At 45.5% G+C, this 5623-nt stretch overlaps 1 long non-coding RNA gene across 1 annotated transcript; it reads left to right on the plus strand.

The window, feature by feature from the left end:
- Window positions 1-210: 210 nt before the first annotated feature.
- LOC128825876 (uncharacterized) lies at window positions 211-5623 on the plus strand. The gene is made up of 2 exons (XR_008442748.1): window positions 211-354; window positions 5425-5623. It is a non-coding gene; the product is annotated as an uncharacterized LOC128825876 (long non-coding RNA).

Here is a 5623-nt window from a genome sequence, read left to right on the forward strand (position 1 = left end):
TTTTATCTGTATAAATAAGACTGTTTGGGTCTTGCATGGGGGCTCACATTATCTGAATGTATTAGCAGAGCGCTGTGCTAATAAACAGATTGCTCTGACAAATTGTGAGTCCTGATTCTAACTTTGACAATTTGGAGGTTCCACCGAGATGACAACCGTCTTCACTGGGGCCGTGTGATTCCTGACTGTTTTTGTAGGACGACCGTGGTAGCTGGCACCTGGGCATTTGGCCCGAGCCATCCTCCTCCTGAATGGAAGGGCGCACGACCACAGTGAAGTCTACACCATTGAACCTGTTGGTTCCCACTCTGTTCTGGTAGGGATCCCGGGATCTGACATCAGGAATCTGGTCAGGTAATTATTTCTGTGTTTTGTCCGGACTGAGGACTGTCTTGTCTCTGTGTCTATCCGTCCTCCTGTGGAGTTGTCAAGGCTGCTTCCCCACTCTGAACTTTAGGGTACAAATGTGGGGGCCTGCATGAAAACTTCTAAGCTTAACTACCAGCTTAGATCTGGTCCGCTGCCACCACTCCCAAATGTGCTAATTCCCTTCCCTGGGTAGCCTTGAGAGACTTTTCACCAATTCCCCGGTGAATACAGATCCAAACCCCTTGGATCTTAAAACAAGGAGAAATTAACCATCCCCCCCTCCTACCTCCCACCAACTCCTGGTGGATCAAGATCCAACCCCCTTGGATCTAAAAACAAGGAACAATCAATCAGGTTCTTAAAAAGAAGGCTTTTAATTAAAGAAAAAGGTAAAAATCATCTCTGTAAAATCAGGATGGAAACTAACTTTACAGGGTAATCAAATTTAAAGAGCCCAGAGGAATCCCCTCTAGCCTTCGGTTCAAAGTTACAGCAAACAGAGATAAACACTCTAGCAAAAATGTACATTTACAAGTTGCGAAAACAAAGATAAAAACTAACACGCCTTGCCTGGGCGGTTTACTTACAAGTTGGAAATATGAGAAACTTGTTCAGAAAGATTTGGAGAGCCTGGATTGATGTCTGGTCCCTCTCAGTCCCAAGAGCGAACAACCCCCAAAAACAAAGAGCACAAACAAAAGCCTCCCCCCACCAAGATTTGAAAGTATCTTGTCCCCTTATTGGTCCTTTGGGTCAGATGTCAGCCAGGTTACCTGAGCTTCTTAACCCTTTACAGGTAAAAGGATTTTGGAGTCTCTGGCCAGGAGGGATTTTATAGTATTGTACACAGGAGGGCTGTTACCCTTCCCTTTATAGTTATGACAGGAGTGTTTGAGACTGGGTGCCGTCTCCATCCGGGGATCGGCCAACCAAGGGGTTCCTGTCCCCGCGGCCTGAGTGAGTGAAATCTGCACAATCGCAGCCACACCGCACCTTGGGTAGAACCCTTGGTGTGAAGGCAAGGGCGATTGAGGCAGTAGCCTGTGGGCTCCTTTTGTGTGTTGCACCGGGCATCGCTCTGACGAACCCGAATTTCCTTCTTGTGCGATTGGTGTGTGTGAAGTCCTCCTGTATGGGTAACTAGACGTCTAATTCGGGACAGTTCCCTAAAGGAACGCCGGCTCATTTTATGTATTTTAGGAAGGGTCCAGACCCCTGTAAATTTCTGGAGAAATGGTCTAGGCTAACTCACGGAGATCCCAAAACTCAGTGGCCACTGTTAGGATCTTGGGACAAGGACCGAGTGGACGTCTTAAAAGACAAATTCGACCGATCTAAAACTAAATTGGCTAAAGGAGAGGTTGATTGTTTCATGCAATGGTGGGAAGAGGCAAATCGTAGGTGGACAGAATTGAAACGCGCCTCTCTCAAAGATTCAAATAATAAGTTAAAAGCTTTATTAAAAGCCTCCTCTCCCACCACCAGACCGAGCGCTCCCCTTTACCCTGTTCTCCAAAAACAAAACAAAACAAAAATAACACCCCGGATCGATCCCAACCCCCTTCAGACTCCCATCTCATTATGAAAAGAAAGAAGAAAAAAAGCCCCTTGTTCTGTTCCCCTTTGTTGTCTGCCTCAGAAACTGATTCTTTACTGTTCCACTACCGGTTCAGCAGGGAGGGTGGGCTCCTCGGCTGGCCCCCACCCTTCCTGGTCCCTTTCCTTGGATGTTTCTTTCGGAATTGTGAGGTGAGCACAATATCCCTCACAAAAACGGTTCATTGGAAAAAGCAGGATCGGGCCCAGACAAGCAACAGATAAAGAAACTGGAACAGGTTGGAAGCCCTAAGGGCATAGTGTCAGGAGTAAGAAAAGGCATGAATCCCTGGAACAATACTTAAAATGGTGAAATCTGCGTTGGTAAAGGTGTCATTTTGGGAGATAAACAAGTGATATAAGGAAAGAGAGTGAAAAGTTAACTCTACAGAGGCTGGAAAGAATTAAGCAGTTAAACCTTGTAAAAGGGTTAAGGACCATGTTTTTAAAAAAATAAAATAATAAAAAAAAATCTTGCTTTCTTTGCAGCCATTCTGAAGGGAAAATGGGCCCTTTTCCAAAAGAATGTCTGTAAATAATCCAAATAAAGAGAGACTCTGGTTGAAATCATTTGACCATGGACAATGTAGTCAAATTTGCTAGAACATGGGGTGGGGGGGGGGTCTACTGGAACTTAACTGACCCAAATGAAGAAAGGGAATATCATCTATATAGAGCTATGGAAAACCAGAGTAGTGTAGAAGGAATGTTAAGGAAAAGACAATGTGTATGTATCTATCTGTGGAAATATGTGAGGTTCTAAGAACCTAAACCAACTCACCTGGTTTGTAAAACTCCTGCTTTGTAGGTTTAAGATAAATTGGTTTTGTTTTATTTTGAATAATGCCACTAAAAATCCATTTGACTCTTGAATTCAAAGTTGCAAAACTGACAAGACCTTTTTGCCAGACACAGGTAATCAGTGTTGTTTGGCTTTGGGATTTGGCATTTAACCCTTACGGGGTAACTTGATTCTTTTACAAAATGTAAAATGTTTTTAAATAAAGACCACGTCATGGCTGCAGCAGGGCCGTCAAAATCAGGCGACTAGGGAGAGATTCTGGATTCTTTTTTGTTTGTTTTTTTTGTAACAAAATAGCAGATGAGAGCTGTAGTAAAAGAATAAAGACAGTGCCCCTCTGACACAAGAGCAGGGGTGTGGTGCACAAAACAAAAAGAAGCAATGTTAGAAACACTGAGCCTTGGGATGGCTGTGTGTAATGAGACTGTCACTTTGATAAGGGTACATGATTGATATGTATAGACATTAAACTAGAGAAGGAATGTGCTTTTTCCCCAGGATATGTACAGGGGTGAAAGAAATTCCAGCGAAACATGCTACTTAATTAAAATCCTATCAGGGCTCCAATGGAGCCACAATAGAGAGAGAGAGAGAGAGAGTGTGTGTGTGTGTGTGTGTGTGTGTGTGAAGCAAGAGTTTAAAGTAATCAAAACTCTGGTAAAAGTTAATTGGGTCTGCTGATGGCTTTGAATCCAAAAGCCAAGTCTGTGTTGATGCAAATTACCTAACTGATTGATGGGGGGATGGAACTGCCAGCACAAAGCAGCTACAGATAAAGGACATACCTGATCAGCAAACAAATTGCGTAAATAAAAGGCATGGTATAACAAGATACCTTTAATTGAAATGAATGTAATAAGTCCCCCTGTAACAATGTATAGTGTGTGTGATTTTTGGAAAAATCCTTTTTGGTAATGATGCTTCTCAGCTATTACCTGTAAACAAACATAAAGCTTAACACAGCAGGAAAAACATTACAAACATGGATTTAATGACTGAACAGTGAAATAATTTCCCCAGAACCCTTAAAAGATACAGGAGTACTAGAAGCCACTGAAACCTGGCCTGCCTATAGAACAAAAACACAGGCAAATATGGAGTTAATTCCTCTTGTTTTGCCTGCCATCAGCAAGGGTGTTTGTGAAAGAAAGGAATATTTTAAGCAATAATAAATGCCACCCCGAAAGGGGTAGAAAAATGTTATGGTCTTTCAGAAAAAGCTGATACCAGCTACAGGACAACCTAATACAGAAACAAATAAAGTCTCTGCTTACTGTAAGCACCGATTTAGCTGAGCTCTCTCTCAGTCTTGGCATTGAATGGCAGAAAGTTACCAATCATCTGTGAAAAGGTAACATAGTCCCTAAAAAAAAAACAACAAAAAACAAAAAACCCCAAAAACAAAAAAAACCCAACCAAACAAAAAAAAGTCAGTGTGGGAAACTGAACCATTCATATTATACACGCAAATGGGGACATGTTAAGAATTGCCACTGCAGAAAGACAGAACAGCTTACCATTGGTATAACATTTTCTGGATGGTCTCCCACAACTACTGGCGTACTAATGTTACTCCCCCTAATTGGTTTTGGTTTTAAATTGTATGTGTTTAATTGAAATGTTTGGAATGTGCTGTTGGATAAAACAAATGTATTCAAAGCTAGAGCCACAGGCCCCTATCCCCTCCCAGTATTTTCTATTACGTGGACTAAATAAGAAGCGACACTGGCGATTAATATCTTAGTGTCAAAAGGGGGATATGTAGGAGCAGGATTTTATAATGTCCCATAAGAATTAATGTATAATTACATGGGCCCTTTCAAATCGCGTGGGTGAGCCGCAGGGCTCCCAGGCACGCATGGGGTGGTACTAGCTGCGGCAAAGGCAGCCGGGTGGGCAGGTGTGGATGCCGTGGCCGAGCCGGAAGCGCATGCCCAGCAGCGCAGCCGGCAGCACCGCCCAAAAACCTCAGCCATCCCTTTCCAGGGGGCCCATTGGCTGTTCTGCCGATTGCTGTTGGCCAGCCTGGAGATGGCATGTGCCCAAAGCTGGTCACACGTATTCCGGCTGCCCGCCTGAGGGGTCCAGTTAGAAATGCCTGCCAGGGGGAGGGGGCAGCTTTGGGCCAGAGCACCCCCTCCTCGCTGGGAGAAAGCCCAGCACCACACCCATGAGGAACAACTCCTGATCTGCTCAGTCGGGGCGGGGTTAGCGCCCTCCATGGGACAGTCCCAGCAGGTCATGGGGTCCTGTGGGACACTGGGGTCATCTGCATTGGGCTCTGCGCCCGGGCACCGGCTCTGGGGCACCAGCACCCCCACTTCCACAGAAGACGGTCTTCAGCACCCCTTTCAAGGGGATTGTGGGAAGATAGCGCTGCTGGGGGAGGGGCGAACCCCTTGCACAGAGGTGCCTGTCCCTGTGGAGAAGTGGGGGGCATGACTGACCCAATGTTGGCCAGGAAGTGCTAGCCACAGGAGCGTAGCTGGGGGGGAGCAGAGAGCTCACTCAGCACCGGGGCTGGAATTGTGCCGGAACACTCCGGAACGCCATTCTAGCACCTTCTGGAGGAGCTGCAATGGCAGTTGGGTGCTGCCAGTATCACTTAGCGGTGGACTTGGAGCACGTTCCAGTACTTTTTTTTTTTTTTTTTAAAGGACTGGAGCACTCCTCAGTATGTAGCAGCCTCATGCCCACGTTCCTGAGCCCAAGGCCTGCAGACAACCCGAGGGACTTGGCCCCCAGCCCAGAGAATGCCCTGGAGCGGTGAGGAACATGCGTTTGGTGTTGATTGTTTTGTATGATCTGCGCTCTCCTGTGCTCTACGTGATGAAGTATAAAAGTGCATTAATGTGT

This window comes from Malaclemys terrapin, chromosome 18 (genome assembly GCF_027887155.1).
Source record: "Malaclemys terrapin pileata isolate rMalTer1 chromosome 18, rMalTer1.hap1, whole genome shotgun sequence".
Lineage (NCBI taxonomy): Eukaryota > Metazoa > Chordata > Testudines > Emydidae > Malaclemys > Malaclemys terrapin.